A 12,508-nucleotide genomic window follows, 5' to 3' on the forward strand; every position below is an offset into this window, starting at 1 on the left:
CACCCCCAAGCCAGCAGACCTACGCCTGCTTATCCCTGGACTGGTTCCGTTTTTGAGTGAAATTAGGAGTTCGGCACCACCAAATCAAAAGTGTGTGCACGTGTGCGAGTGTATTCACATGTGTATGCGTGTGCGTAGGTCTGCGCGCGCGTTCGTGTGTGCGTGTATGTGATGTAGTGATTCTCTTCGAAGCGGCCGCCACCATTGAGCTACGAGGGGAGCCCCCGCCTCGGAGTACGGTGTTCTTTTAAGGCGAAAGCCTTTAATGGCTCATACTGTCGTCCGTTAGCAGAGGGTGTCACACCTTTTGCAGCGTTCAACTCGTGTTAACTCGGAAACTAAAAAAGATGTGAGAAAACGAATGGTTGCGTCAGATAGAGAAGGAAAAAATGAGCCTAGAAGCCACGTTTGATGACTGTAGATTAATTTGTTAATTAATTATAGTCAAAAATGTCAAAATTGCGCAGGAATAACGCAGACGTCGATATAGCCACGGGAACGGTGTGACGCGACATCCACCGAAAGTCATCACGGCATAGTGAAAATTGTCACATAATGGTCGGAAAAACGCCGGAATTGTGTCAAATTAGATGAAAAAAAGTACAATTAAGCGTAATTAGCACCTAAGATGCCCGAAAGATGCATAATTTAGGTATAAATATAACCACGGGAACCGCGCCGCCAGGCTTTGAAGAAATACGGCTGCCCGGCCCAATAACAGCAAGCACTATCCTTTTCAAGGATACCCAATAAAGCGGCGAGCTTTCAAACCTTCTGGACTTTCCTCCAAGACCCGCATACATAAACAAAGGTGTTGCTTCAGCGAATTACAAAAATAATTGTTTGCCGTTTATTCTGAGTGCCTGTTCACGTTGTCGCCGAAGTTAGTTGTGCCAACTACGCAGAAGTTTATTTTGCCACTTACCATAACGGCGTTGTGAAGGCGGATACGCAGGGCACATGGATGAGATTGTAGTGCTGAGAACGTCAGTCAGGGTCAGCAATGAAGCTTCCAAATCCGGTGGTGGGGAGAGGAGGTTTGTGGTATTAGTGGCGACACTTTGCTCAGCGTGAACATCTTCATTCACAAAGACATCACCTAACTAACGCGTTCAGCGGGCATTAACATGTAAACATAGTACAAAATATCCATCCGAATGCCTAGTTTCCACAGCCGACAAACATTTTACTTCATTTCAGTTCATTCTCCTGATGAACCGTTACCATAATCAGCAGCAGCAGGGGAAGTAAAACATATCAGCGATTAGCAGGAAGGGTGTGAGGTTTTCACACGGCCACTTTGTTATTCTTGATGTATGAATAGGAAGTATTAAAATCATTAGCGTTCGGCAAAATTTTTTTTATTGAGGAATATTTTTTAAACATCGTCCCGCTCCACCTAATAAAAATTCAGGGGGCACTTTGGCTCTCTAGAGTGCTGCAAGGCGAAAGCCTTTCCTTGCGCTCTGGTTTGCATTGATTTCTTTATTTTTTAAATTTTTTGTGTTTTATTTTAATCTTTAAATGTTTTCTTTTCATTTTTTTATTTTTATTCTCTTAATGTTTTTTTTTAATTCTTCTGTCAGGGAAGGGAGGAAGATGGTAGTGAACGAAGACACCATATTCACTAGACACGCCTTTGTTCATTCCTAACCATCAAGCTGGCATGGCGGAAATGTCCGTTACCTGCAGAATTGGACTTTTTACCGGATTGGTTTCCTCTCCTGATGTGCTGTATATCCTTACCGGCCTTTTAGTTCTAATATGTTTTCTATTACGTTTGGGCCACGTGCGCCTACCTAGGTGCTCTGTAAATAGTTTTTTTGTGTATCTGTGTGTGTGTGTATATATATATATATATATATATATATATATATATATATATATATATATATATTATAAGCTTTATCTTCGTGTTCGGGCGCGAATTAACGGCAGGATGACTTTTTACTTTTTCGAACTGTTTATTAACAAGTTTAGCTAAGAGTGATTACATAGGAGCATACGGTCCAGCGTCCATCTTGCGTCTCCCTCATTCTTCGTCTTCCTCCCCAGGATTTCTGGTCGCCCCGTCGCCCAGGGTTGTCGGACGACTGCGCTTTTTCCGCTGCGCGCGTTCGCCTTGCGTCGGGAGGAAAAAGCGCAGTCGTCCGACAACCCTGGGCGACGGGGCGACCAGAAATATATATATATATATATATATATATATATATATATATATATATATATATATATATATATATATATATATATATATATATATCCTTTCTGTACAAAACCATGTAAATAAATACCATGAAAGAAAAAAAACAGCTGCCATGGCGGAGTATGTACTAAATCGAGTTAAGAAGATGCCGGTAAGACCGAACGTCAAATCCTTTTTCTTTAAACTACACTCTGGTACCCTTCCGGTGAAAACAGGCTAAACGATAAAGGCAGTTTCGTACCATGGAACGTCGACTGCACACTGTGCAAAAAACCCGAGACCATCGAACATGTGTTTATCTACTGCTGGGACCCTGTTTTCCACTGGGATATCTTGCAAATAACGTTAAAAAAAGACCTACCTGTTACTCCTTATGGCATCCGGTTCCTACCTATAGAAAGTGACGAAGTGCCATACGACATGTTTATGCTACTGGGCCTCCACAGCATCTGGAAAACGAGGATGGCGGCTAGGCACGCGGACGCAAATGTGCGACCAGTCAGGGAAAACTTTATAGAAAGTGTAGCCTCTCTGAGAGATGTTCTCTGCAGTCAACCTCAGCCACCGGACTGGGTGGCATAGACAAATTGATCGACATGAAAATGTTTTAATCTGTCGCCTCAGCCAAAGTTTGGCTAGCGATTTTTATTCCTGCGCATGTATTGTTCATGGTGGAGTAGTTAGCGTGCTCGTCTGGCACTCCGGAGGCCCTTGTTCGAATCCCGAACTCGGCTAATATCCTACTTGGTTTTATTTATTTATTTATTTATTTATTTACTTATTTATTTTACTTGGAGCATCACCCGTTTGAAATTCAGGGACTGTGACGTCACGACCGTTTCGACCAATTGAAAAGCGTGCCATTTCTGTCGACAACTCCTGCTTACAACGATGAGGCATTAAAGGCTTCCACCTTAATACCCAAGTGTCCTCTTCGCTAATTACTCAGCTTCATATTACTGCTTTCTATGGAATGCAAGCCTACTGTATCTTTCGATACCACGATTTAATTATTTGAAGTTATAAATAGCGAATCTTGCTGGTTATTTTTCCGGCTGTTTTTCCTCCCAGATTTTCCTTTTAAGACCTCGCAAGATACGTTAGTGAATACTACATGTGGACTGTACGACAAGCCGAACGTTGTGATATAAACTTATTTTAGGGCAAAACAATGCGAAATTGAAAGCCGTTGAATCCACTTTTGAAAGAAGTTATTTTTGAACATACATCTAATGGAGGTCTGTATCATGAAGTGGATTTTCTACTAAGATAAGAAGGCATCTTACTAGTTTTGCTGAAGCGCCAGAAAGCGCTGAGAAACGTAATTTACGCGTCAACCACAACGCGCTCAAGCCGGCCGGCGCCGGCGAGCGCACAAGTGGCGACAAGAAGCTCGTACAAGACTGCTGTGCAAAGGATTTATTTGCTGCTCTTGTGAAAAAGATCGCGTTAGAAAGCACAGGAGACTTTTTTTTTTCAGAGTCAGTTATCGTGATGGTAGATGAAGACGGTGGAGCACCTTCTTTGACGAACACGCTGAACGCCTCAGCGACGGCAACTCATAAATTTCGTTCATGGCAAGAGCCTGATGACGGCAGTGACGGTGCACATTTTAAGATTGAGGAGGACAACGAGTTGCGTCTGGCCTATCACAGTGTTCGTGGGGAACAGGACGAAATCTTGCACGACGCGTGACTGTCACAGCAGGGCCAGATGTGAAGTCAGAAGACACCAAGCAGGACACACGAAACAGGTGGTGGTGGTAATTTTGGGATATTTTTGGAAGGGATACTGGACGCGGATTATGTTGCCCAATTCGCGGGATCACTCTTGCCGTCCAGGGGGAAGGGAATTTGGAGCTGGGTGGGAAATGGGGGGAGTTTCTGTCGCCGTCGTCGCCGCGCTTGTTGTAACTCAGGACTCGTGGAGGGCAGATGGCTCTCCGCTGTCACCAGGCAGCAGGACCACCGCATCAACAGCATCGGCTCCAGGAAGGGGGGGATGAGCGACCGCGCGCTGAGAGTGGCGCGCACACGTCGGGGGCATGCTGGAGGCAAGCAGTCTGGCCTCCGACCAACCGCAAGGCTAGCCAGGGGCGGGCGCAGCAAGGACTGCAGGGCAGCGGCGGCAGTCCGCAGGCGGCCGCCATGTTGAATGATCCACGCGGCAGCAGGAGAGGACCACAGGAAACTGCTACAGGGTAGCATCGCGGCGGGGAACGCTGAATACCGCCGTGTCCGGTGGCGCGTAAGGCTGTGTGCACACAAGTGCGCACAGAAGTGACGTCAGGTAGTTGGCGCCACAAGCAGGGTTCATCATAGCAGGCGCTGATGGGGTAGGCGAGCCGCCGCCGTCGGTTTCCGCTGTACCGGCTGCTGGAGGTTTACAGGAACATGGGCTGTTGCAGCTGCAGCTGACGACGACGGACCGGAGAAGTTGTCCCTGTAGGCGTTGACTGCGCGGCCGCTGAAGCTGCTGACGGCTCGGAAGGCCTATTAGAAGTAGGCCGACGGCTGGTGGAGAAGCACTAGTAGGAGCCCGGCGCTGGACGCGTGCGGGGTTCTTTGAGCTCGTCCGAAGGACAGGCAGCAGGATGGACCAGGCGCGGCGAGGGCAGAAGAGTGACGGTGAAGTCAGGAGGCGTGAATACCGGGCGAGAGGAGTAGCTGGAGACATCCGCTCTCCTCGAACTCGAAAACAGCACGTCAAGTTGGTGTGGGTAGTTCACAGGAAAGCCAGAGCCAGCGCACCTGCAGACACAACAGGTGATGTAAACAAAACTGCACGGAAAGGAAAATCTCGCGCGCACTCTGACACCATCCAGCCAATGCTTCTAGGCCCCAGAAAATTTATTCTGCACAAAAAAAAAAAAAATCAGCCGACGCTGAGGCAGCGATTGGTTTGGTTTGGTTTGGTTTATGGGGTTTAACGTCCCAAAGCGACTAAGGCTATGAGAGACGCCGTAGTGGAGGGCTCCGGAAATTTCGACCACCTGGGGTTCTTTAACGTGCACTGACATCGCACAGTACACGGGCCTCTAGAATTTCTCCTCCAAAGAAATTCAATCGCCGCGGCCGGGATCGAACCCGCGTCTTTCGGGTCAGCAGCCGAGCACCATAGCCACTGAGCCACCGCGGCGGCTTGAGGCAGCGATTGAATATCGAGAGTTAACACACCTAACATAGGTCACCGGTTCGAATCTCTGCCGCGCGCTAGATTAACCGGCAAGTTTATGCTGCACGAAGTGCGGCATGCATGGCAAACAAAATAGGGTGAGTCCTATAAATAGCTGATCAGTTTCGCTTAACGCAGGAAATCAAAGTCTGAGGGGCGTTTGCTCACTTGGGGTAGGCACTCAAGGCCTCGACGCGCCCCCTCGCGTCGTTGATGGCCCAGGACAGGGACAGATGAAGGCGGCAAGCTCCATACACCACGTCGGCAGTAACTTGGAGCTGGCACACCCTCGCAGCGGTGACGACAGCCAGGGAGCAGCAGGTCACCGCGTCGACGTCCCGTGCAGGCGCTGACTCTGGACCGACGTTGCGTTGACAAGAAGCAGCAGCCTGGAAAGCGTTGGTGTCCATGCCCAGTAGGTAGGCCTCGGGAAAGAGACTACGAAGCCCGCTTGCCGCGTTGCGCCACTGGCGATTAGAACGTAACTCTGCATATATACCACACGTCGTTGTGCTACACAGGGGTTTTTACTTGTACAATCCTTGCTTCGCCTTTCTCTTCTGAGCATCTCCCACAAGCCTCATTGGTTTCTTTTTCTATTATCTTATCTATCCAACCTTATGCACTAATAACTAACGACAGAATGAAGCACACTGAGCATCTCCATACACTCAAATGGAGGAACAAAGGCTCAGATACAAAAATACACGGGAATTAGGTCAGGAAACAAGAAATGCAGGAAAAGAATCGAAGCAGACAAATAGAGACAAATATTTTCGAGAATAAAGCAACCTTGCACACCGCAAAAGAGCCGGACTGACATCCACCTTGCTTGGTCAAGAGGCCCCCTTGAAAGTATGCAAAGGTAGCTAATTAGCACATACAGGTGATCAGGAATGAGTGTACTGATGAGAACACTTGCTTCATTTTGAATTGCTCAGGCGCAGATGCATAATTTGCAGAATGAGCGATTTGGATGAAATTGTAGGGGAGTTTGCAATGAAATTCTAAACGTCTGGGAACTCGACTACGCGGGAAAAAATAACTATGAAATGCGAAATCTTCAAAAATAACAAATGGAAACGTCTTATGCTCGTGCCGAGAGATTTGCTTGGAGTAAAGTATGTACTGATATGAAAAGTATTACGCACATATATACAGCTTGGTGTATGAATTATCAGTTACTTATATAACTCGTGTAGGTGCAATATATGTAAGACATGTACGAATTTGGCTAAGTGCAAATGAACCTTGGAGTGTACTAGCTGCAGCTTGATCGCGCGAAATTATTGTAACGCGGGTGATTGGTAGCAACACGACTAAGCAAGACAGACAAGGGCGAAAAGAAATTGTATTGAACGCAGGATGAACAGACCGAGTGTTATGTGGGCCATCAGCTGTTGCAGACTCATAACACAGACTTGGAGGGAGGAGCCATCATACGTGCGACAGGAATACCTTGCGTGGTGCACGGATGCCGGACATAGCGAGAGATCCGAGCTCGCAGTTGCCGCGATGGCTCCGAGAACCCAAGTCGGCGTACCTGCAAAGACAAGTGGAGGGCATGGACGCCGTGCGCATGCTACAGAAGCTTCTGACGGACACGCTGCACACTTTCCTTACTGTCGGGAGCAAAAGTGACGTATGCCATGCTGGCTTCGATTCAGTTGCACTTACCACCGAACTCCTGGTTTCAAGAAAGCTAAAAAGAAGAGCAAGTCAGGAAGGGAACGTCTTGCGTCGTACATGGATGCCGGACCGTGGCCACAGTTCAGAGATCGGACTTCCTGAGCCGGCTCCGGGATGTCCGGGTCGATGGGAGTCCCAAAACGGCATACCTGCAAAGATAAAAGAAGAACCTTCGCCAAAGGCAAGCATATATATGGAAACTACTGAACAGCGCTAAAAGACGGGACGAAAGAGAACAGAGCATGTGTCTGTTCTCTTCCGTGTCGTCTGTTATAGCGCTGTTCAGTCATTTCCATCAAGATGCACAAACCAGACCTATTAAGCCCTCTTCTTGCAACTGTAGATGTCGTGAGCATTCCAAAGTTGTCCGAGGGTCGCACTGTACACTGGGTGCACTGTCGGAAACAAACGTGACGTTTGCCGAGCTAAGTTCGACTGAACTACATACTCGATCTCCTTCAGTGGCACCACGCTGATACAGACTTCGAGGGTACTGCTTTCACCTGCAGCCATGAGAGCTTTCTCGTTTCGGTAAGTCGGGGTCCCGCTTACCGAAAAAGCAGAAAATAACGCTGCGATGCAGTGCTGTCGAACCACATCCGACAGTACAGCGCTTGTGGTGGGAGGCAGCAGCAAGGCGAGGCAGGAAGGAATTATCTTGCGCGCTACATGGATGCCGGACCGAGGCCAGAGTTCTGACCTCGCACTTGCTGAATCGGCTCCGTGCTGTCCTTACCCAAGCGAGTCTTTAAGCTGGCGTATCTGCAAAGATAAAAGAACATTCGTCAAAGGCAACCACAGATGGAAACGACTGCACAGAGCGAACAGACGAGAGAGAAGAGAACATAGACACATGTTGCGTGTTCTCTTCCATCCCGTCTGTTATAGCGCTGTTCAGTCATTTCCAGCAACATGCACCTACCTGAGCTATCAAGCCCTCTTCTTGCAATGGATGTCGTGAGCATTCCAAAGTCGTCCGAGGGTCACACTGTACACTGGCTGTACTGCCGGAAACAAACGTGGCTTATGCCGCGCGAACTTCGGCTAAACTGCATCCTCGACCCCCTTCAGCGGGACAGCGCTGATACAGACTTCTGCAGCCATGCCAGTTCTCTCGTTTCGATAAGACGCGGTCCTGCTTACCGAAAACGCAGAAAACGACGCTGCGATGCAGTGCAGTCGAAGCACCCGACAGTACAGCGTTTGTGACGTGAGGCAGAGGGTGCACGAAAGGAACCTTGCACGACCCGCAACTGCCATATCGGGCCAGATGTCATCGCGGGCCGTATGCACCAGTGCCGTTGTATCAAGTATGAGAATGCTGGAGTTAGCATATCTGCAAAGAGAGAAAAAAAAGGTAACAGACACGGAAATATATCGCAGTTGCACATACTCACCGTGGCAGCAGAGTGAGCGCGACTGAAGCGTTGTGCCGCGGGACTGAAAAAAGTAAGAAAAGCGAACCGACCTTGGCTGCAGCGGAAACACGATGTGCTGCAGACCGCAGACAGCGTCCGTTCTTCGGAGTTGCTGGACGAGGCTGGCGAAAATTTCCGAGCGCCGTTACGGACTCAAACCACATGTCGCTCGAGAGAATAAACGCGCCTGGGCGCTCGGTGGAACGACATGGTGGCCTGGTCGCAACGCCGTTCGGAACGAGTTTTTGTTTCGTGACGAAAACGGCAGCGGACTCGCATAACTAAACCCCCTTGAGGCAGCGAGCAAAGCTGGGCATACAGTTTCCTCGCTGGCTCAACACCTACAGCTGACCTGCCTAGTGTGAGCTAAGCCTAAAGCTGTATACGCGCCGCAAATTCTAGCTCGCCACGCTTCCGTCACGAAAGAGAAACCCGATGGCGACAGCCCATGAAACCTCTGCTCTATATGCTGCGTGTTGCTTGCTTGTTATTATCCAATGCTCGCGGAAACAACGCGAGTGAAGCTTAAATTTGCTCTAACAGCCCAGAGCAGGTTTCACGGACACACGTCGCCTTCGCCGCGAGGCCTTGCCTCGCACTCACCTTCGATGCCGGCGGCCTGGCTCGGTGGTGTATTCCTCGGCAGTCGTCGGTCGGTCGTGAGTGCAGTGGCGTCCATGCGTCTCCTGTAGACGGTGAACACGACAGCAACCCACTGGTACCGGGCACAAACTCATGTCCAGAAGCATTGCCGCTTGTACGGCGAAAGTAACTAGCACGTGCACGAAGAAAGGACGGCGATGTCTGTCGGTCGCATTTTTCATCCGCGAGTCAGCGGCTTGCGCATGCGTGTTACTGTCGGCAACAAGTCTTTTCAAAGGCGATCTGCGCTGACGCACTTATCAGCGATAAAACATTTCCCCCTTGGCGCAGGGTCCGGGAACAGTGACAGTGCACTGGACCGCGCGGCTGCTCCCATGGGCAGACGGCGCGTCGTCGCGCTTCTTGTGGCCGTATTTTTTTTTTGTTTTCTTCGCCTGCCCCTGGCATGGCTCGCAGAAGTGATATCAAGACTGCTTCAGACGTGCAAGTTTCGCCATGCGTGCGCACTCTAGAACTTGTGCGACGTTTTTCTTTACCTGCGCACGAAAGAAATGGGTTGAAAGGATAGGAACCATTTTCGCATCCTTTCGTGTTAATTAAAAAGCCTAATGGGTTCCAACGTCCGCAGAGTGAATGAAGAGCCTTCGAAAACCATACAGAGTTGTGCATAATGCATCCAAACGGCGAGACGCTATACGTTCGATTTTTCTGATGTCTTCTTCTGCAGCCGCTGTGCTGTTAGCTCTTGCACAAATGCGAACGCGAATACACGAGGACGAACACACACAGACAGAACTGGCGTCAACTGCCAACTTAGTTTGTAGCTTGTAGTTACTAAGTTACAGTTGGTAGTTGGCGCCAGTCCTGTCTGTGTGTGTTCGTCCTCGGTGCCTTCGCGCCGCTTTGCATTTATGCAATTATGTTTCATTACAGCTAGTTCGCTCTTCGTGCGTTCCTCTTATTTTCTTGCTTGATTGCTTCTGCTAACGTCTATGTAACAGGTTCGCCGTTCTAAGGATGACAGGTGGCTCTCTGCTTCGGCTGTCTGCAACGGGTAGCAGTCCCCGAGCTTCACCTCTGAGCTCGCTAGGATACCTGTACCTCAGAAGACATGGAGTACGATGGTAGATACACCGAGGTCGTGAACCGACGCCCGAAGGGGAAGCTCCGCAGGATATAGAAGGCGTATGAGCCTGACGTCGCCGAGCGTCCTAGCAATATACGTATACCGATTGCAGTGGGCAAGCATTTTCATACACTTCATGCGGCTGTCGCGGCCGCAGATGACTTGGATCCCTTTAACAGACAAACTAACAGCCTCTCCTGAACAACTGGTTCCTGGGCAAGTTAGGGAGGTCCGCATAAACACCATAGGGAATGTCCTAGGTGCTAAAATGTGCTCAAAGTGAGGTAGTGAATGAGCGAGTGCAGTGATAAAGCAAGTGAGGGAGTAAGGGATTTAGTGCGTGAGTTAGTGAGTGAGTTAGTGAGCGAGCGAGTGAGTGAGTGAGTGAGTGAGTGAGTGAGACTGGCTGGAAGTTAACAGATAGGTAGGTGGATATGTAGGTAGGTAATCGATGTCGAAAAGCTTCACAGCTTTTTGTCCGGAAAGCCATCAACATTGTACTTGAAAAATAAAGTTGATTTGATTTGATATCCTGTTTTCGATCACCTAGATAACAACTAAATTTCCCCTCATTTACTTTTCAGAGTTACGGCAGCTTTCTTCTCTCCTTGACTGTGCCGTTCTGCGGTCCTCCTCAATTAATTTCCTTTTATCTATCTTATTAACCTACTAAGACCAACAATACCTAAACTATTTTTAAATTCCGAAGTGCCTCAGATCTCGGTAGTGACCTCGTGTACTAGGCCCTGGAGTGCCTAACATTGTACGGCACCTACTTACTGCCACAGGAATTTCGCTTTTAAGCACCTATTCTCAGCCTCGTAAAGTGAAGCGAGAGAAGGTTTGGTTTGGTTTATGGGGGTTTAACGGCCCAAAGTGACTCAGGCTACGAGGGACGCCGTTGTGAAGGGCTCCGGAAATTTCGACCACCTGGGGTTCTTTAACGTGCACTGTCATCGCACAGTACACGGACCTCTAGAATTTCGCCTTCATCGAAATTCGGCCGCCGCGGCCGGGATCGAACTCACGTCTTTCGCGCCAGCAGCCGAGCGCCGTAACCACTGAGCCACCGCGGCGGTGCTGAAGCGAGAGAACGTCACCACCCAACGGCGGACGCCATGAAGCACGGCGCGTGTTGTCCTCAGCCAAGGACACTACGCGCGAGGGTTAACACCAGCCTTTCCGTGTACGCCCTGTGATACTGTCGGTCTCGGCGTAGCCCAGGCGTCGCCCACCCCGCTGCAGCGGAACCAGGAGAGTCACTAAATTATCGCAGCATAGTGGGGCGAGCAGGATGTTTATCTCGCTGATGAGTCGTTATTCGAGGCGTACGTTGATGGCCGCAAGGCCGCGCTCCCGTCGGCAAATGTTGGTGCAAGCGTACCAATATACGTATGTGTAAACTTGTCGCCTTTGCTACGGTTGAATTATGTGGCTGAGTGATGTTCTGGTTCGCAACGCCCATCAGCGATGTCACGGAGGAGGAAAAGGACTCAGAGGAGGCAGTTACGTCTCATTTTTTGAAGCCACTCCCCCCCGCTACTTGACCGCCGTCTCGGCGCGACGGCGCGTTTACTGGCTGCGCGTCGGCCAAAGCTGCCAGTAGCCCTTGCGAAAACGCGTGACTTCCGGCGCACTTTTTGGCGTGCAGCTCGAATAGCGAGGGCGCCTCTCCTGATGCTTTCCTTCCTCCGTGAGCGGTGTGGACTCCGTTGGTGGTGGCGGTGAAAACTTTAATTGAAACTGGGGAGTTTGGGACACGTAGGTCCTTGGGCCCCCGCACGGCCCCGCTGCACTCAAACGTTCATGTCCGGGAGGCTCATGACACTGGCAGCCCGGCCTGCGGCGATGGCTTGCTTGGCCGTGTCCTCGGAGCGCAGTTTCACTTTTATGAAATGATTCAGGAGAAATGAACGCGTTGCAAAACTCCGAAGTCAATTTTCCTGTTCGGCGGGAGCACACTAACCATGGAGGTCCGGCCTGTCCTCCGGGAGAAGAGATAAGGTGCAGCGAGACTTTTAGAGCCAGAATAATGCCGCGCGGTCTTGCGTATGTTTCTGCCGTGCGCTGTAGTCGCCGTGGAGGGATTAAAGGGACACTATTGACCCCATCTAATTATCGTTCGCAGTAAAAATCAGTTACGCCTGCATTTCGTTTGTTTCTTGGCTTTTTTCTGGCTTATAAAAGCTACTCTTTCGCTGAGAGCGGTCTTTCTTGCGATTAGAACGCGGTGTTCTATCAATTTGGCAGGGGTGTATACCTGATATAAGGTTTGCTGTAGACGTCTCCTCC

The sequence above is a fragment of the Amblyomma mixtum genome, chromosome 2 (assembly GCF_055824585.1).
Source record: "Amblyomma mixtum isolate Tamu chromosome 2, ASM5582458v1, whole genome shotgun sequence".
In the NCBI taxonomy this organism is placed as follows: Eukaryota; Metazoa; Arthropoda; class Arachnida; order Ixodida; family Ixodidae; genus Amblyomma; species Amblyomma mixtum.